Source organism: Schistocerca cancellata, chromosome 6, assembly GCF_023864275.1.
Source record: "Schistocerca cancellata isolate TAMUIC-IGC-003103 chromosome 6, iqSchCanc2.1, whole genome shotgun sequence".
NCBI lineage: Eukaryota > Metazoa > Arthropoda > Insecta > Orthoptera > Acrididae > Schistocerca > Schistocerca cancellata.
In genome coordinates, this window is record NC_064631.1 from 367,680,830 (window position 1) to 367,702,439 (window position 21,610).

The 21,610-nt window shown below is 43.6% G+C and overlaps 1 protein-coding gene and 1 pseudogene across 2 annotated transcripts in view; both read left to right on the forward strand.

Annotated features, from left to right (window-relative positions):
* The window catches only part of LOC126191543 (uncharacterized), a 513,913-nt gene that overhangs the window by 143,540 nt on the left and 348,763 nt on the right, over positions 1-21,610 (forward strand). The window contains exon 1 of one of the 2 annotated variants that reach the window (XM_049932450.1): positions 13,062-13,133. The exons of the other annotated variant lie outside the window; for it this stretch is intronic. The gene's annotated coding sequence lies outside the window, so the exon portion shown is untranslated. Of the gene's footprint in view, positions 1-13,061; positions 13,134-21,610 lie in introns of those variants that run through there. 2 annotated transcript variants of the gene reach the window in all.
* LOC126089876 (5S ribosomal RNA) lies at positions 6,695-6,812 on the forward strand (annotated as a pseudogene).

Sequence of the window (21,610 nt, forward strand, 5' to 3'; positions counted from 1 at the left end):
CCGTGAGCGTTTAGTGTGGAAGGGAACACAAGGTCCTGCAGCAGCATCAGATACTGTGGTGCAGTTAAGGTATTGTAAATGAAAAATGGCCCAATGATGCGGGTGTCCCATATGCCACACCACACCATCACCTTCGCCGGACTATGTTCTCGAAATGGGGCAACCCAGTTCAGATTTGCGTCACTCCAGTATCGACAATTATGTCGATTAACCTCGCCGTTAAAAGTAAAATACGCCTCGTAACTGAACAGTATGCCCTTAGCAAACGAAGGATCCAGTTCGTGTTGTTCAGTAGCCCACAGGCAGAACTCCAACCGGCGATCAGGGTCATCCTCGTTAAGTCGATGCTGCATCTGCAGCTTGTGAGGATGCCACTTATTGGTGTGCAATATCCGGACAACTGAGGTTTGGCTTATTCCACATGCTAGGGCCACACGACGGGTACTTCGTTTAGGACTTTTCACAAACGACGCAACAACCGCAATTGCAGTTTCCTCATTGGTGGCAGTCCTTGGTCGCCCACTACGTGCCCTATTGTGAACAGAGCCCGTCTCCCGGAATTTGGTGATCACGTGAGCCACCGTGCTGTGCGATACCGGTTCTCTGTCTGGGTGCCGCCTGTTGTAGTCAGCTGCTATTTTTCGTTGGCTGCGTTCCCCTGATATAAGGATGATTTCGATCTTCTATTCATGTGTCAGACCCATTTTAGATCACCTGGAACAAAGAGAGACATGAGTCGGTATCAAGGTAACTTTGAACATTAATAAATTCTAAACTGTACAAGATAGACAAAAACAAATTACACCACTAAATTCCAGAGCTCAAGCGAGTGTTATTTGAAGTGTCATACAACCCCCTTCCCATTAAAAAAAATGACTTGAATCCAAAATGGCGGATTTCAAGATGGCGGCCATGAATGACATTCACTCCAAAAGTTGCGACCCCACGTCATACCTATGTTCCCATCATCACATTTCAATTTTACCTGTAATCTTCCAACTTATGAAGGAGTCCAAGGGCTTTTGACTCGCATGTTACGTGAAGTAACGTACTTCAAACAACTCCAGGAGTAAAAAGTATTATAAAAATCACTACGCAACACGTGTCTGCAAAGCATGTTCCGAGGTCATTTAGAGCCAAAAGAGAGAAACGTGTGGATAGAAATATTATTGTGGTGTCCAAATTGTGTTGCAGCTATTTGAATGCGTGAACGTTCCAAAAAGTACCACAGTCAGGCAAATTGTGTATAAGAAAGATGTGTAAATGTTTTTTTTTTTTTTTTGAATAAACCCATCATCCAATACAAAATTTCGTGTGTCTGCTAATTTTCGTATTTCAAAATAAGATTTTTAAGATTAGGTAAATAAGGATGCATCATTTCAAATGAAACACCGTGCACACTTATTGGATTCGCTGTTACAAAGCAATGATTTTCGAAATCATTGCCCCATCCAGGGCGACTGAGGGCAGTCTTGAATGTGTTAAAAGTTTAGGTCTCACTGCTCACTGCCATCAGGCAAAATGGCTGATATACATTGATTGTAAACCTTCCGTTTACAGACACCTCGAGACTTCGTCAGCAAAATCCTGTTGAATTTGCCGAAAGCGACATTTTCATTGTCATGATTGTTTTTCGAACCAGGTTTGTCTGAAAAGGTGGTGAATAATTTCTTCCTCATCCTTACAGTATCAGAATTTTTCTAAGTTCTTGTGAACGAGACGTTTATCCCTAAACTTTCATCCATTTGGATCGAGGCACTTATGCGGAAACAACAACTCATAAACGACACTGAAAGCTTAGAAGCAGAACAAACTTTTGGTTGAGGTGCATTGCATACCATGTGCAACGAAACCACCCGTGCATAATTCGTAAACGACTGGTGAAGAACGCAGCTGTTTGCGAATGAAATAAAGCAGTTACGGTGACTGTTAGTTTATGTGATATTACGTTTGTGCCGTGACAATTGTTTGCTATCTTGACAGCTGACCTGATCTTATTTGCCAATTATGAAAACTGCTGCAAGTAAAATAACATTTCTGCTTACTGTCGTGACACCGTGATCTTCAGTTTCCTCATCTTTCGTGTGGACAACGAAATATCTGGCGTTTCTTGACCAATTAAGAATTTCATTTCGCAAAGCACATCATGATGCTTTCATATACGTGTTCCATACTTATTTCGTTCTTGTAGAAGTTCATTCGAAGCGAATTTACTTTCTCTCGTTCTCGGCAGAAACTGTAGCGTGTCGCGCGTCGTACCACCATTACACGGTACACGATCTTCCCAATATACTGAGAGAGCGTCAGTAATTTTAAAGCTCTGCAGTCTTCTCTAACAAACTGCGTAGATCATTAACACAGATTACAAACGACCAGTATTACTGCGCGAGGCCGCGTGAGGGCCGCTTTGTCGTTTGAAGAAATCCGTAACTTATAGTAGGTTCCGACAGAGCCGAATTTATCATGAAGTCTTCCAACTGTTTCATCATTCACCGCGAAACTAAAATGAGTTGCAAACCCCCTCCCCTCTCCCCCCCCCCCCCCAAGCTCAAATTCCGAGAAGCGGTTGTCTGTGTTTGACTTATCGTTGTTAAAACTTCGTTGGCGAGATCGTGAAAACACCTACGTGTATAAGCATTAAGGCCAATTGCGCTAATGTATGCGCCGGGATGGAAACCTCGCGGGTTATACATTATAGAAAGAAGGTAAGGGCCTAGTGAAAGGTTAAAACTAGATGCAAAATTACTTGGAAGTGAAGTAGAACGAAGACTGAGCCACTGTCTACATGAAGGTAGCTTGATGAACGATGAACGATGTGCTTCAACATTCGCCTTACATGATTTAGGAAACCGCAGTGCACCTAAATGAGAATGGCATTTGAACTCTGCTTTTGCAGAATATTAATCGAGCGTCTTAGCTGCGCTACCTCACTTGGCTAAATTATATTTGAACGAATCTTACGTGGATCTGTGCACGTTCTATAGATAATGTGTACACCAGAGCCAGTTTCCCGAAGCCAATGGAAGAAGGCTTTCTCCCGCGTGGAGATGGAGGGGCGGTGTTTCCTTGATCCACATAAATGGGGTGTGGTGGAGGCCTGTGAGGCAGTCCCAAGAGCGAGTGATTTTTGTCAGGATAATGGGTGTTCCCAACCACATGTTTGAAATAAACGTTTTGAAAAGCCCTGATTAGAAAAGGCATTTTGCTGTGGAGTGTTGTTAGCGTGAGCAGGAAATGGCAAATGAAATTGTATTGCAGCTATTGAATCTGGTTGCCTGAAGGCATGGGTGTTATAACACTTTTGCAGAGCTGTTTATAGACTGCAAACTCGGGGAGTTGGCTTGCACTCCTCGTGGGGAGTAGACACTGTGTGCTACTTGGCGAGATCTAAGTGAAGCAAATAAATCGTATTTATTTCCATTACAGCTAGATCGTTGTGTGTGGCCCACAGCCCGTAGCTAAACTGACGGCCTGTTTCAGGTAGAGTGCAACATTTCCTCACCACGGCGCTAGGAAGGGGAGGCTGGCGGGCTCGTTGCCCCTGCTGCTTTTATCGCCAGGAGAGAGCCCCAGTACTCATTTGAAAGCGGGCTGAGAGGACACATGGCCGCCCCGGAGAACTGAAACGGGATCGAACCCAGGACTCCAGGGCCGGGGTTTACGCTGTACGCACTAGAACACCATGGCCACCAAGATAGCTAAAGGGGATTGATTTTGGAGTAGTGACAAGTTTAACATTGTCTTGCGGGTCAAATCGAGGTTGGCCACCCTTACTTTCACTGATTCTGTAAGTTTAGCAGTGTAGTGTATTGATCTTGGTCCGCCAGTAAGTCTACGGAGCAATACACGGCACATTTCCTCTGGGGGTTCGCACATCACAAGAAGTGCGTGGGTTATGACGCCCATTCGTTTATGCTAGTAAGGGCGCTGATAACCTAGCCGTTGAGCGCCCCTAAGCACCGCCGGCCCTCGCCCCCCCCCCCTCTCTCTCTCTCTCTCACACACACACACACACATACACACACACACGCACGCACACACAATTCTGGCCGTGCCTGCGAGCGTAATTTCGCGTCTCACCTCGTAAGATCCGAGGAAAGGCGAAAGAAACAGACCTGTTTCATAAAGAGACTAATCCCTCATGAATCGGGGCATAGGCGATGAAAAATACTAAGAACAACAAGCGAAACAATGAAGCGAGGAAATCGCCCTAAAGCTACCCTCATGCAATGTTATTTATTCTGAGCAGTTTGATGGTCAGCTGAGACAACTAATGCGTTCTCTCGTAATTATTCAGTTGTGTTTCGCTGTCATGCACACGAGGAAGTAATTAGCGGTGATAATGTTCTGAAGCAGTCACGATCGCTGCATCGGCGGCGGGACGTGTGCTCACTTAATTTCCTCGGTGTGCCATTACGCCAGCAGGCGGGGCACCGTCAGCCCGCGGCGTTAACCGGACAGCTGCGCGTGACCGTCGGCGCCTAACGCGACGGCAGCACGCAACACACGTCCGCTGCCAGAGGCAGAGGACGTGTCTGCTTCAGCTTGGACTTGAAGTCGCTAGCAGGACACAGAAAGTAGCGCTCTCTCAACGGATCGACGCAGTTGAGCACACTTATAAACTTCACCAAATACAGATAGTCGTATATGACGTGTTCTACCATTTTGGAGATAATTCGTCGTTACTCGCAACTTCTGATTACGTCAGCCATCTAAAGCAAGTACAATGAACAGAACAAATTAGGAACAAAAGAGAAAACTTATGTTTTATTTTATTGTATTGACATTTAATTTATTGGATCCATTAGAAATGGTATGCGAAAGCCTGCGACTGTGAATATATTGTGTTTGTTTATAAATGACGTTTTTGTTACCAGTCACGATTTTTTTACTTATATGTTACACGATGATTTTCAGGAAATGATTCCCATTTTCAAGTGCGTTTTTCTGTATCTAGTACTCCATTTTTTCGTACTTTCTTGATTGTTCTGTTGCCTTTAAGTTTTCTCGTGCTGCACAAGTGCCGAGTCTCACACATGTACTATTTTCTTTGCACAGTATACATCGAGAATAACAAACTCTTATGTAATACTAATTAATTTGGGCTGTAGTAATTAAAAAACACTTTTTTTATTCCGGCTAAAAGGACGATAAACGTTGTTTTCCACTATTTTTTAATTGTATGACTGCTAACTAACATGTCAAGATTACACTTTTCAACAAAGTGATGAAGTCTAGAAAGATAGGATTTGAAAAGTATAGATTTAACATAATTCGTTTCGTTTCATGCCCCAAAAAAATGTGAACATAATCCGTACAGAGGTTTTGTGTATTTATATTTTTACAACAGGCAACACATACAGAAGCACAAGTACTAGAGGAAATCAATTCCGAAAATACATATTGTGAATATTATTTTAAAATGTACCAGTACAATAAATAAGGAAAGTGGTGTTATAATTTTAATGTTTTCAAATTTATCCTGTGTATTAATAACCTCTAAGCTGTATTTAGTCCTTTATTATTCTATCACTACTGGTTTCGTGGCACTAAACGCCACATTTTCAGGTGAACATGTGACTAAAACATTAGAGCGGATAAGGACGGCTGAAGATCTGGCTTTTGGTGCACGAAACTGGTAGTGATCCAGTAATAAAGGACTAAATTCAGCTAAAGCGGTTATCGATACCCAAGATGACTACTCCTAGTTGTTGTTGCCCTACCTACGAGGTTTTGAAATTTACTTTTTACCGCACAAAGGCCAGAGTGATTTGAAATGTTTCCATGCTATATTTTGAGTACAGTTCTATGCTATATTAATCATAAATTGGCTTTACATATCTGTAACAATGCAGATGCTTCACAAACAAATATTTAATAAGAGTATAAAATGAACTTGAACCACTCCACGCCAGAATTATCAACGGTCTATCTAAATGGTCGCGTACAATAGCTAGATACAACATAACACACACATTCTGTCCAACAGGAGTCATCTGCATGCAAATAGTTTCCTACGTATGTTAGTATTAAAATTTAAAGGCTGTGCGATTTTTTAGATTCTACTCCAGACAGGGTGTTCCAGGTGAAATGGACAATATTCAGGGATATGACAAGAACGCTCATTGGAAGCAAAAAAGGCAAGTAAACACGGGCCCTAAAACACATACCTTAAGAAATATGAGCATTTGCTTAGTAGAAGAGGCCTGTTTCACAGTACCGAGGATAAATAAGTGTTCAGAGCTATTAAGGTATCCTCTTTAGGACCCGTTTTCGCTGGACTTTTTTTTCTTGTTTTGGTCCAGATAACTACCTCTCAAAGAACGAAAATCAGTGAGATGGCAATAAAAGAGATTTGTTTCACAGTATCGAAGTTGAAGTAGTGTCCAAAGCTGTTAAGGTATGCATGTCAGAGGCCATGTTTACTGGACTTTTTCGTTTCGAATGATCATTCCTGTCATATTCCTGAATATTGACCATTGCTCCTGCAACAACTTGTATTTTTAACTTTTCGGTTATTGAAACAACTTCAGTTTTCCTAATGTGGTGATGTACTATATTTAAGGGTTTTGGATATCTAATGAGACTAATACTACAGTTATATTTGGACATATCATGTCTGAAGTGAAAGTACACAAAAATGATCAAGCGTTATGGCTTCGACGATGAAAGAATGCACAAGTAATAATATAAAGCTAACAGCCTTGCCGCAGTGATAACACCGGTTCCCGTCAGATCTCCGAAGTTAAGGGCTGTCGGGCTGGGGTAGCACTTGGATGGGTGACCATCCAGTCTACCGAGCGTTGTTGGCAAACGGGGTGCATTCAGGCCTTGTGAGGCAAACTGAGGAGCTACTTGATTGAGAAGTAGCGTCTCCGGTCTCGGAAACTGACATACAGCCGGGAGAGCGGTGTGCTGATCACATGCCCCTCCATATCCGCATCCGGTGACGCCAGTGGCTGAGGATGACATGGCGACCGGTCGGTTCCGTTGGGCCTTCATGGCCTGTTCGGGCGGAGTTTATATTTAGTTCAATAATATACAGTTTTGTGTCGCACACATGCAATTAAAGTGTTCAACATCTGAGGTTCTCACGGCGTATCGGAAGTTGAATTAACTTACGGGAATGCAACTTGATAACGTCCTCGACAAATGGTTACATTTCGGCAGATGAACATGCCGTCAAAAATACTGTTAGTATTTGTGCCTTGAAAATGATGGGACGTTCATCTCTCGAAATATCAGCGGTTGTCGAGGACGTCCAATAGACTGATGGCATTTTTGCCTTGAAAATGACGGAATGTTCGTCTGTGGAAACATCAGCGGCTGTTGAGGATGTTACCTAGCTGCATCACGTCAGTTATTTGAATGTTGAGTACATTTTTCGATAGTAATGCCATTATTATCACTGGTTTCTCGTAGTGTTTCACATCGCGAATTGTCTTTGCGACATGCACATGTGATACCATAGCGTATAGTCTTGAAATGAGACTAACGCAGAGCACTGCTGTTATTTATGCTGCAGTGCGACATCGCAACTATATAACATATGAAGAGATTACGCAGCAAGTCCCTGTACCACTTAAGAAAACGCAAGATGAAACATGTGCAGTCCTCGTTCAATCGACTCAGCTGTCCTCGGTGAAATCCATTTTCAGAACAGCAGCGGAACTTCGAGTACCGCATCCAACAATGCAGGGCGACAATAGAAACTGTTTGAAAATAAAAGGATTCAGCCCTGTGTTTGTGAACGAATTATCTGACAGCGACATGGATCCGAGAGTTGAAGCCTCCCATGCTTTGTAGGCATAATTTCCAAACGCCGTGGCTCGCTGAAGAATGTTATCTTCTGCTGAATGTGCGATATATCGCAATTCACACAGGCGAAATGTAGTTTTATAGTCCAAGGAAATTCTTTATTATGTGCGGAACCCTCCTGATGTTACAATAGGGGCCAAGTTATCATCAGGATACCTGCCCAGACCTTACCACGCCAGTCAACTCGTTATAGGAAATAGCCGCGTGCCATGTTAGCCATTGTCGGTACACGGCTAATGAAGAACTGCGCAAAAGTGTTGACGAAGCTATTCGAAGCATAAATGCTACTACGTTCAGCGAAATGTCTTGAAGGACATCTAGATGCGTATGATATCTGATGAAAAGTGTTTGGACACATATTAATGGACATTAATATGTGATGTACCCACCCTTCATCTTTATGACGGTTTGACTCTGATGGAGACACTTTCAAAGAGGTGTCTGAATGTCTGTGGAGGGACGGTAGCCCATCCTTTCTCAAGAACCGAAGGCAGTGAAGTTAGTAATGTTGGACACTGTTGCCTGGAGAGAAGCAGAACGTTCTGACGCATCCCAAAGTTGTTCCATTAGGTCCATGTCGGGACTCTAGGCAGACCAATCCATTTCAGGAACGCCGTTACTGTTCACAAACCATTGCCTCGCGGATGCTGCTTAGGGTGCATTACCATACTGATGCAAGCAGTCATTCTCTCCAAGTACGCAGTACATAGTGCTCTAAAATATGTTGATATCCTTCCACATTCAGTGTTTACTTAAGCACAATAAGGGGAAAACACACACATACCGTAACACCACCTCCTCCGCACTTCACTATTGGCACTACACATGATGGCAGGTAAGGTTCTTCAGCCATTCCCCAAACCCAGTCCCTCCCATCGCTTTGCCACAGGGTATAGTGTGATTAATCACGCCAGATCACTCATTTCCAGTCATCCACTGTCCCCTGACGTCGGTTTTTACAACACCTCAAGAGTCACTTAGCATTGACTACAGAAATGTATGGCTCATGAGGAGCTACCCGACCACTGTACTCCACACTTTTTAACTCCATAAGCAGCGTCATTGTATTAGCTGGACTGCTGGTAGCTCTTTAGGACTAAATGTTCAAATGTGTGTGAATTCCTAAGGGACCAAACTGCTGAGGCCATCGGTCCCTAGACTTACACACTACTTAAAGTAACTTATGCTAAGAACAACACACACACTCATGCCCGAGGGAGGACTCGAACCTCCGGCGGGAGGGGCTGCACAATCCGTGACATGGCGCCTCAAACCGCGGGGCCACTCCGCATCTCAGTTTAGGACTAAAATGTGGTTTCTTCCGCTGATTTCTTGCGGTTTTTTATAACCATCTTCTCCAATGCTCAATGGTCCCTGTCCACCAATACACCATGTCTGCATGGTCCTGGTTTTAGCTGTGGTTGTCCCTTCATGTTTCCACTTCACAATCACATGCCAAACTGCTTCTCTACTGACAACACACTACACCACTCCGCACAACCTTTTGTACTGACGGATCTGCCTCTTGTGACATGTAGTGGATAATATACAGGGTGATACATCTTTAAAGCAAGCACCTGTAGGGGATATTTTCCCCCCGCTGGCATCCAAACGGCGGCGGCGCTGGTGGAGCGTATATTTCCCTCCGCTGCGATGCCTTTGTTTGTGTCGAAATCTTGCGCAGATGGCATATGTTTGTTGGCGACGCAGTACGGTGTATCGAATCAAATTGTTTCAAGTAAAGCTGTTCTTATTAAATATGACATGCTCCCACTATTATTTACTGGCATTTTTACAAGTTGATTTTACATCTGACATTAAATGGGGAGCGCATATTTTTCTTAATTTACGACCAATTTTGTGTTTGATGTCCTACAATACATGTTAATGACATAAACTCAGTCACTTGAAAATGGCATAAAAGGCCTGGATCGTAATTAAATAAACAACAATACAGTCAAATGGCGGTGTGTTCATGTAAAAAAAATGTTTCAAGTAAAATGGCGGAATATAAGTATTCTGTTCGCCAGACAGTATTCATGTATGATTCATACCTGCGCACAGAATCAGCACGTGCAGTGAGGAGGTTATTTCAAGAGGAATATCCTAATGTTCCTAATGGGAATAGGATTCATCGATTGATAAATAAATTTCGTGAAACTGGAAGTGATCTTGACAGCAGATATGGTCAACCACGTGCAGTACTCACAGTAAAAACTCTGGATAAGATTGGGCATGCTCTGGAAAGGTCTCGTAGAAAATCAGTACGACGTCTTTCTAAGCAAATGAGAACTTCAACTAGGGGCCTCTGCAAAAAGGTTGCAGTTTTGTGAATGGATTTTGAAAAGAGTGCATGACGGAGAAATTGACTCTCATCTAACTTTCTTATCGGACGAATCATGGTTGCACCCCAATTCATAAAATAACCGTTATTGAAGTTCTGGAAAGCCTAATATAATACACGAGACAACTCTGCATCATCAAAAACTACTAGTGTCGTGCATTATTAGTGATGAGAGAATAACAAATGCCGGCCTTTGTGGCCGACCGGTTCTAGGAGCTTCAGTCCGGGACCGCGCTGCTGCTACGGTCGCAGGTTCGAATCTTGCCTCGGGCATGGATGTGTGTGATGTCCTTAGGTTAGTTAGGTTTAAGTAGTTCTAAGTTTAGGGCACTGATGACCTCAGATGTTAAGTCCCATAGTGCTCAGAGCCATTTGAACCAATAACAAACCCTATTTTTTCCAGGAAACAATAATTAACAATGACAGACATTTGGAAAACATTTTGCGGGCAGTTTTTGGCCAATTAACTCAGAGAATGTGCTTCACGACCTTTCGGCGGTAGTCTGCGATGACACATACAGCCAACTTCTCATCAAAGAAACGTACGGAGACTCATTACAAATGGTGCACTTGAAATAGAGTCCCGCTCATACAACAGCAACAACAATGATGTTGGAGCCGCGACTAAGGCAGCGTCTGCGTGGCGTCCGGTGGCGAAGTGCCTGCAAGGGTGAGTGGCTGAGTCGCTGCCGCCGGCCGTCCATGTCGCGGCTGCGTACGGCACTCGTCGTACGGAGCCGCTGGAGGCGCGGCTCAGGGGACGCCGACGGCTCCACCAGGTACCGCGCAACCGCTGTCGGCGTCACACACAAACTTGCAGTTCCGTTGCTACAACGCCCTTGAGGTGGTATCGGATACGTGATACCATAACTGCAACAGTCAAAATACACTACTGGCCATTAAAATTGCTACACAACGAAGATGACGTGCTACAGACGCGAAATTTAACCGACAGGAAGAAGATGCTCTGATATGCAAATGATTAGCTTTTCAGAGCATTCACACAAGGTTGGCGCCGGTGGCGACACCTGCAACGTGCTGACATGAGGAAAATTTTCCAACCGATTTCTCATACACAAACAGCAGTTGACCGGAGTTGCCTGGTGAAACGTTGTTGTCATGCTTCGTGTAAAGAGAAGAAATGCGCGCCATCACGTTTCCGACTTTGATAAAGGTCGGATTGTAGCCTATCGCGGTTGCGGTTTACCGTATCGCGACATTGCTGCTCGCGTTGGTCGAGATCCAATAGACTGGTAGCAGAATATGGAATCGGCGGGTTCAGGAGGGTAATACGGAACGCCGTGCTGGATCCCAACGGCCTCGTATCACTAGCAGTCGAGATGACAGGCATCTTGTCCTAATAGCTGGAACGGGTCGTGCAGAGACGTCTCGATCCCTGAGTCAACAGATGGGGACGTTTGCAAGACAACAACCATCTGCACGAACAGTTCGACGACGTTTGCAGAGAGCATGGACTATCGGACTCGGAGACCATGGCTGCGGTTACCCTTGACGCTGCATCACAGACAGGAGCGCCTGCTATGGTGTACTCAACGACGAACCTGGGTGCACGAATGGTAAAACGTCATTTTTTCGGATGAATCCGGGTTCTGTTTACAGCATTACGATGGTCGCATCCATGTTTGGTGACATCGCGGTGAACGTACATTGGACGCGTGTATTCGTCATCGCCATACTGGCGTATCGCCCGGCGTGATGGTATGGGATGCCATTGGTTAAACGTCTCGGTCACCTCTTGTTCGCATTGGCGGCACTTTGAAAAGTGGACGTTATATTTCGGATGTGTTAGGACCCGTGGATCTACCCTTCATGCGATCCCTGCGAAACCCTACATTTCAGCTGGATAATGCACGACCGCATGTTACAGGTCCTGTACGGGCCTTTCTGGATACAGAAAATGTTCGACCGCTGCCCTGGGCAGCACATTATCCAGATCTCTCACCGATTGAAAACGTCTGGTCAATGGTGGCCGAGCAACTGGCTCGTCACAATACGTCAGTTACTACTCTTGATGAACTGTGGTATCGTGTTGAACCTGCATGGGCAGCTGTACCTGTACGCGCCATCCAATTTCTGTTTGACTCAATGCCCAGGCGTATCAAGGCCGTTATTACGGCCAGAGGTGGTTGTTCTGGGTACTGATTTCTCAGGATCTATGCACCCAAATTGCGTGAAAATGTAATCACATGTCAGTTCTAGTATAATATATTTGTCCAATGAACACCCGTTTATTATCTGCATTTCTTCTTCGTGTTGCAATTTTAATGGCCAGTAGTGTATATCATGCCTATAATGAATAGCGACGATGATGTCTTTGAAAAAGTCTGCATTACTGTGGACCTCAGCTATGACAAGTTAATCGGAAAATGTAGTTAGATAGGAGGACAAAGGCATATTCTGACGTAATCGGACTCGATAAGCTAGACAAAAACTGAGGTAGACGGGTGTCACAAATCAGGACGACCGTCGCTCTGGAAAACCATCTGGCCGGGGCGCGTTCGTCGTTTTGGGCGGCCACGGAAACCGCGGGCCGCCGTTGTGCCGGGCACGGCCCGCTGCGTCCGCAGAAAGGCGTCCAGCGGGGCGCTGCGCTCAAGAAGTACAGGGCCGGCCGTTCTTGCGGCCGGGGACCTTGTTTTGCGGTGGCGGCGGCTGCGGCCGCGGCTGCCGCGGCGTGACGGACAACACCCTCAGCTGCACATGACAGGCCCCTCTCCCCACTCTACTCTGCACCTTTTGTGTGGCCTCAGAATCGATCCTCTACCCCTCTCCCCTCCTCACCCACACACTCCCGTCCCCCGTCTTTCACCGCGCTCAGGCCTGTGTAAAGAGCTAATGGTGAAGTGTGATGCTTCACCTTCTTCACTGCGGAATCAACTGCACGCCGTGGCTGTCGCCTTTCGTGTAGACCAACAAGCAGAAGTCTGCGTGCGTGTCTGTATCAGCGGAGGTCAGAAATAATAACTACTTCGCGGAGAAAAGTATGAATGTCAACGCCTATCTGGGTGTTGGAAGATATATACTAATGTTAATTACCCTATGGTTAAAAGTTGTAGGACAGTATAGGTGTTATGGTTTTTGGCTACTGCATGCCATCGATAATACACTGGTGGGCAAAACTTAAGGACGAAAGTAACTTTCGCACCATGTGTCACTGTTAAGTAAAAAAAATTAAATGATCGTGTGGCATTGTTGGTCGTGAGGCCCCGTCTGGGTAAGTTCGACCTCAGGGTTGCAAGTTTTATTTCAGGTGACGCCACAATGGGTGACTTGCGCGTTGCTGATGATGGGGACGACAACACAACACCCAGTCCACGGGCGCAGAAAATCTCCAACCCGGCCGCTAATCGAACCCGGGCCCGTTGCATGGTAGACAAACACGTTACCATTCAGCTAAGCAGGCTAGAGCCTGCTTGACGTAGGCTCGTGTGGCGACAGGTCGGAACACTCAAGGCACCAAGGAACATTGTCGAATACGTTCGTTTTGGTGACCCAGGTGTTGTGGTGTGGAGAGGCATACTGTTGCGTGAGCGTAGTCACCTCCAAAACCCTGAACGTGGTACACTCACGGCGCAACGTTATAGTGACACTGTTTTCCTTCTGCATGGCCGTATCTCAGACCACCATTCAGCCCTGACTTCACTTTTATATTTGTTGTTGTTGTGGTCTTCAGTCCTGAGACTGGGCCGGCCGGTGTGGCCGTGCGGTTTAGACGCTTCAGTCTGGAACCGCGTGACCGCTACGGTCGCAGGTTCGAATCCTGCCTCGGGCATGGATGTGTGTGATGTCCTTAGGTTAGTTAGGTTTAATTAGTTCTAAGTTCTAGGCGACTGATGACCTCAGAAGTTAAGTCGCATAGTGCTCAGAACCAACCAACCTGAGACTGGTTTGATGCAGCTCTCCATACTACTCTATCCTCTGCAAGCTTCTTCATCTCTCAGTACCTACAGGAATCTACATCCTTCTGAATCTGCTTAGTGTATTCATCTCTTGGCCTCCCTCTTAGATTTTTACTCTTCACGCTGCCCTCCAATACTAAATTGGTGATCCCTTGATGCCTCAGAACATGTCCTACCAACCGATCCCTTCTTCTAGTCAAGTTGTGCCACAAACTCCTCTTCTCCCCAATTCTTTTCAATACATCCTATTTAGTAATGTGAGGTACTCATCTAATCTTCAGTATTCTTCTGTAGCACCACATTTCGAAAGCTTTTATTCTCTTCTTGTCCAAACTATTTATCGTCCATGTTTCACTTCCATACATGGCTACACTCCATACAAATACTTTTAGAAACGACTTCCTGACACTTAAATCTATACTCGATGTTAACAAATTTCTCTTCTTCAGAAACGCTTTCCTTGCCATTGCCAGTCTACATTTTATATCCTCTCTACTTCGACCATCATCAGTTATTTTGCTCCCCAAACAGCAAAACTCCTTTGCTACTTTAAGTGTCTCATTTCCTAATCTAATTCTCTCAGCATCACCTGAGTTAATTCGACTACATTCCATTATCCTCGTTTTGCTTTTGTTGATGTTCATCTTATATCCTCCTTTCAAGATCCTTTCAAGACACTGTCCATTCCCTTTCAACTGCTCTTCCAAGTCCTTTGCTGTCTCTGGCAGAATTACAATGTCATCGGCGAACCTCAAAGTTTTTATTTCTTCTCCATGGATTTTAATACCTACTCCGAATTTTGTCTTTTGTTTCCTTTACTGCTTGCTCAATATACAGATTGAATAACATCGGGGATAGGCTACAACCCTGTCTCACTCCCTTCCCAACCACTGCTTCCCTTTCATGTCCCTCGACTCATATAACTGCCATCTGGTCTCTGTACAAATTGTAAATAGCCTTTCGCTCTCTGTATTTTACCCCTGCCACCTTCAGAATTTGAAAGGGAGTAATCTAGTCAACATTGGCAAAAGCGTTCTCTAAGTCTACAATTGCTAGAAACGTACGTTTGCCTTTCCTTAATCTACCTTCTAAGATAAGTCGTAGGGTCAGCATTGCCTCATGTGTTCCAATATTTCTACGGAATGCAAACTGATCTTCCCCGAGGTCGGCTTCTACCAATCATACAGTAAAGTTGCATGCCCTCGGGAAAAATTACGGCTGTAGTTTCCCCTTGCTTTCAGCCTTGGCAGTACCAGCACAGCAAGGCCGTTTTGTTTAGTGTTACAAGGCCAAATCAGTCAATCATCCAGACTGTTGCCCCTGCAACTACTGAAAAAGCTGCTTGCCCCTCTTCAGGAACCACACGTTTCCCTGGCCTCTGAACAGATACTCCTCCGTTGTGGTTGCACCTACGGTACGGCTATCTGTATCGCTGAGGCACGCAAGCCTCCCCACCAACGGCAAGGTCCATGGTTCCTGAGAGGGGGGGGGGGGGCTTATGTTTTGGAATAAAAATCCGCTTCCCTCGCTAGTAATTTTCCTTAATTTACTCCACAACCGGTTTCGAAGCTTAAAGCTTCATCTTCAGGTGCCACCAAATGATTATGAGAGCATAAATGTGTAGCGGTTGGGCCAGCAAGTAGTGGTGGATCACACCCACTTTAAAACAAACGCATGGGAGCTTAGGACTAGCAACCACAGCGCTCGCCCTGTACAGCACGACACAGATGATTCTTTGATGCTTTAAAACCTGGAGCTCCACCTGGCACCAAATCTGCTATTTCATAGATTGGTTGATGAGACCGACCCAGATAGCCGTGGCTGTTAAAGTGCAACTTCTGAGATGGGAGATGTGCCGACCTCGGATCTAACCCCCCTGGTGCATCTACGACGAGGGATGAGATTTTTAGGCGGTTTCCCACATCCCACTATGTGAATACTGGGCTGGATCCCAAATCGCGCCTTAGTTTACACGCTACGCAAACATTTAGAAAAATTTTGCTCACTTTCACGTAAATAATACTACACACAAACAGTTGGCGTACACACATTCCATCCCAGGGGATGACGGGTTGGCGACAGGAAGGATATCCGGCACCCTTTAAATTAACAAATGCAAATCCTAAAAAATAACCATGATGACTTTTCGCCGATGCGGGACAAAACCACAAGGAAAAGAAGAAAAAGACAGTAATTGGGTGACTGGTGAAGCGCTACATCGAAACTGTAAAATCTGTTTCAAACAGAAAACTTTTGCTAATATTAGATGTACAAAAAAATCATCTAGTTGTAACTTTAGCTAGAGGTATTTTCCATTAATTAGTACAGATATTGCTTTAAAAAAGTATCATTTTTGCGGTTCAAAATTTATGTAATGAGTTTGATTAATTAACAAGAAATTAACTTTCAATTAGAGAGAAAAATTTAACCATTGTGTCTGAAAAAGTTGTAATTTTTTACGTATATGTATTTTTTCATTCATAATGTGATGCTGGGAAATTACCATAACAGGATAGGAACTTGTGTAAATAATTACTGTAAAATTATGTTTAAAGTTCACGGAAGTGCTGTACTATTCTAAAAGCTCCAAAACATTGGTAAGTATTGTACGAGACTGAAAGCCAGAAATTGTTCTATTGTACTTTCTGCGAAGCTGCTGGCACGAAGTAATAGCAACAATTACTATAATTGTGCCTAGCCTTCCAATTGCGAGTATATCGTATGAGTGCTTTGGCCAGAAAGACTTTATACAAAACCGTATCCGTGACATTGCCAGTGTGTCTACTACACAAAAGTTGGGAAATTGTTTTTAATCGTTTATAACAAATTAATTTAACAATATTGCAGTTGACAATGTATAATAAAGAAACAACGCGAAAATTTAAATCCGTGAAAACGAATAGACTTTAATCATTCAAAATTAATGCTATGTCATTGTGTTAAATATTGTGTTGTGTCACAAACTGGAATCAGAAGCCTGCCCAAATAACGACGTCTTTATAGTATGTGTTGTGTGCTTTAACCCTTTATTTGCTGTAATTGTCAAAAATATAGAATGATGGTTCAAAAATTTAACTTTAAAAGTTGATGAATTATTATTGAATTAACAACAAATTATTATATTTCAAAAACGACAAAGCCATTAAAATTCATAAAACGTCCAGAGATCGTGTAAGTCCCAACAGCATCATACAGGCAAAGTAAATCGAGGGACTGGGAAAGCCTAAAAGAATCGTACAACTAGTGTTATGCCTTCTGGATATGTTCATAAAAACAGTTCTTTTTTCCATCAACACATAACCGATGTTACACTCTGAACACTTCAGTGTGTTTAGATTTCATTTTGCAGATGAGCAAAGTTCACATCTGTCTCTTGAACTGACAAGTGTTGACCAGTAAGATCCTGTTCTCTGAAAACGTGATGCCATTTGGTACCAAAAATGATGTCCTTCTTCTCTCTGGAGTTGAAAGAAAAGAAACTGGATCGTTTCTGGGCCTTCCCCATTCTGTGGACATTGGCATTCCATGTGTGAGTAGGCCAAGTGCAGTTCTACGTTTGAAATCATTCAATGAAAGTGTCCCTTTTATGTCACAGTATAAAATATACCGTAAAAATTCAAATTACCAGCATTGCAAGAAACAGCCTGCACCAATACATTTTTGCCTTGCTATCCATTTCATAAAGAGACCTTAACATTTCAGCATTATCTACGATGCCCACGTGTTCATTACAACCTTGCACAATTGTCAGTGCCGCCACTTCAATTCTTATTCCATTTTTCTTGGTTCTAGATACACTGTACATTTCATTTCCATGATAATGTGTCCATACACTTAATAAACAAGAGATCCATGTCTGGGAATCTAAAATCACTCTCTACCCTCTTCAGACATTTGTTTGCTGCAAGCTTTGGAAGTCCTTTGTGGTTTGGTCACACAGTACCACAGGCATACACGCTAACATCTTTCAGCTGCTCAAAAAGTTTAGGAGAGGAGAAATGGTTGTCCATCATAATAACATGACCTTTTTCTTCTAAAGATTCTTTGAAATTCAGTACTGCAGTACACCCTAAACCATAGCCTGAAACGAAACAAAATCTTACTAAGTTCATTAATGTTTGACAAGTAACGCAGTATTTCTATTGTTTCTTTATCAAATGAAACGCCATAGTGTCCTTAGGAGTGATATGTTTTTATTTATAAAAGTTCCTGAAAGAAGAAAAAGCTATAAACATCAAGGAAGAGCCACCAAAAGTCAATTTAACCTCAAATTCTGAAGTCACTGCTCCAGACCTGACGGCACTGCTAAATCCGAATCATATTTAACGTTATAATCTAAACTTAGTAGGGTAATGCATTGATATTTTACCAAAATTAATATTACTATGTACAAACGTAACTAAATAAATATTATAGCTGACTTCAGTTCACATATAAACCTTATTTTTATTTCTACAACTTTACAGCGTGTTTTCACATTCCAGGCAGCCATTTTCAATACAGCTGCTCCCATTCAGGGCTGACACACCGTCAGGTAGCTTGCGGAGTATGGATGTAGATGTAGATGTAGACATTTAGGCTTCCGAATGGAATTTAGACTCTGTTGATATCTAGCATAGGGACACGAACTGTATGGAATTGAACATGTCTGTCCCTACAGGTCTAACGGGCTACATAATTTTTCACAAAATCTACCTGGACTCCCAAGTCCCGCACTCACAACTGACGTGGGTGCAGAGGGATGCTGTCAGCAGCTCGTGGTCTGAGTCTGGATCATGCGTCCCCGGGTTCGATTCCTGGCCGCGTCGGAGATTTTCTCCGCTCGGGACTGGATGTGTGTATTGTCATCATCATTTCATTATCATTGACGCGCAAGTTGCCGTAGCGACGTCAATTAAAATGACTTGCAACAGAGTTACGAATTCCGCAGAAGGTGGCTCCCAGCCAAATATGCCACATTTGCATTTCATTGGGACGCTCACGTTTTGTGTAATACATGAGCAAGCTGACAGCTAATCTATGAGGAACAAGTAAAGGAGTGTTTTGAGCTCCTACTTTAATTCTCTTAGGAGTGTCTAGTATATTCGTCATAATCTTCGTTTTTTTGGTAAGAAATCTTAAATCCTATCTTCCCTGCCCGCTATTGTATCTCGGCTATTTGTTCTTTAGCTTCGTCCCATGTTTCCGCGAGTAGCGCCATGTCGCCAGCAAATGCCAAACACTTAATCGTGATTCCTTTGTTTTTGTTCCAAGTTGATTCCCCCTCTCGTTCTTGCATTCCATTCCCTCACAACTTTTTCGAGTGCACAGTTAAAGAGCAGGGGTGAGAGACCATCCCCTTGACGGACCCCTGTTCTGATCTCAAAAGGTTCCGATAGTTCACCCCTGAATCTGACTTTATAGGACGTATTCGTGTCTCCTTGGTGATGTTTAGGGTTTTCCAGTCCAAGCTAAAGTCATCCAAAATATTGAACAACGATCCTCTGTCTGTGGAATCGTAAGCTTTTTGGAAGTCTACAAAAGTCACTATATACGACTTCGCCCTCTGCTTCTGATATGCTAAAATGTTTCTGAGGTTTAAGATCTGTTCAGGACAGGATCTTCCTTTCCTAAACTCTGCTTGATACTCCCCAGTTTGGCAATCCAACTGAGATTCTGCTCTTTCTAGTAAAGCTCTGGATAATATCTTGTAGGTTACACCCATCAGGGAAATCCCTTTATAGTTCTTGGGATAAGATTTAGCACCTTTTTTGTTAAGAGGGTGTATCAGTGCCATGTTCCATTCCTCTGGAATGATTCCTTTCTTCCACATCTCCTCAAAAAGTTTCTGGAGTAAGACAATTGTATTTTTGCTAGCATACTTCAATAATCGGCTGTTATCTGATTTTCCCCTGATGCCTTGAAGAAATTTTCCATATTATTTAGTATTGCCTGGATCTCACTTAGAGATGGGAGTTTGAATCTGGGTTGGTGGATGACTTCGGTCCACCATCGAATACCATCTTTTGATGTGGCTCGACGCAGTTTAGAAGTTCCTTGAAGTATTCTGCTAGTATCTTACAGTTTCCCCTATTATTATATACCACGTTCCCTTTTTTGTCCTGAAGGAGAGTTAGAGGGTCTTATCTGTTTAGCTTCTTCCTGAAGATCCGATAATAGTTTCTCACGTTGTTCTTAGTAAAGTCGTCATTTATCTTCCTGAGCAGTTGGTCTTCTTGCGCCTTCTTAAGTTTCGTGATCTCCTTGGACACGATCTTTCTAGTTTCCACAGAGTGCTGCCAGGCACTCTCGCCCTTTTCGGTTTGCCAGATGTGTCACGCCTTTTTCCTCAGATCAAGAAGTCTATCACACTCATCGTTCCACCACCTGTGCTTCTTCCTTCTGGTAACAGGACCAAGCTGCTCTGCCTTGGTTATAAGACTCTTCTCCATCTGCTTCCAGTCCTGGTCTTCGAGGTCGCTGGTTAACTTGCCCCATTCCCCCTTCTTCTCCTTTTTTTCCTGTAGATCATATCTTCTTCGTGCAAGATTTTCCCTATGAAAGTTACTCTTGGGGATGATCTTCAGTTTCAGTTTAGATAGGTTGTGGTCAGAATCGAGATTGGCCCCTCTGAGAACCCTAACATTTGGGATTTCCTTATGAAATTTCCGCGTTATCACAACATGATCTAACTGGAATTTTCCCAGGAGAGGGTTAGGTGAAATCCACGTCTTCTGCTTTCTTGGCAATTTCTTAAAGCTAGTTGACTTTAGGACCAAACTGTGCGCCTGACATAATTCGATGAGCTTGATACCATTTTGGTGCGTCCTGTTATGTGCCGGGTACCTCCCCACTATATGCCTGAACCTTTTCTCTCTTTCCACTTGATCTTTAAAATCCCCTAGAAGGATGACGTTATGTTTTTCGGGGATCTTTTGGATCGTGTCATTTAGTTTGTCCCAGAATAGTTCCACCTTCTCCTTATTCATTTGTTGTAAATATTTATAGAGCATGAACATTTACAACGGTATATACTTTGTTGGTCGACTTAAATGTGAGTGTGGATGGTCTTTCAGAGGTACACTCAGACCTTATAATGGAGCCTAATACTTTCTTGTCAATTACGAAACCTGTCCCAAGATGTGGAACATTTTTCATAACTCTTGTCCCTGTCTTCCCCTTAAGTATCCTGAATCCTCCCGATTCAAAGCTGTCTTCATCCAAGAACCTGGTCACTTGCACAGCCATAATGATGATTCTATGTTCATTTAATGTGTCCGTCAGAGTCTTAAGTTTCCCCACTTTCAAAAGTGAATTTGCATTAAAAGTTACTCAGTGGTTTGCTTTCCTGTATTTTATTTTGTTTGAGGTTCCAAGACGCTCCGATTCGTCTTTGCGTGACGTTGAAGACTCCCCAGAATCCGAATGTCTGCTTGCGCACTTACGTGCGGTGGGTTGACCACCTGGGGTAATTAGTTTCACATCACATTTTTCCATCTGAGGGTAACTTCTATAGCCAACCTTTTTTACAACCGAGGTTGTTAACCCC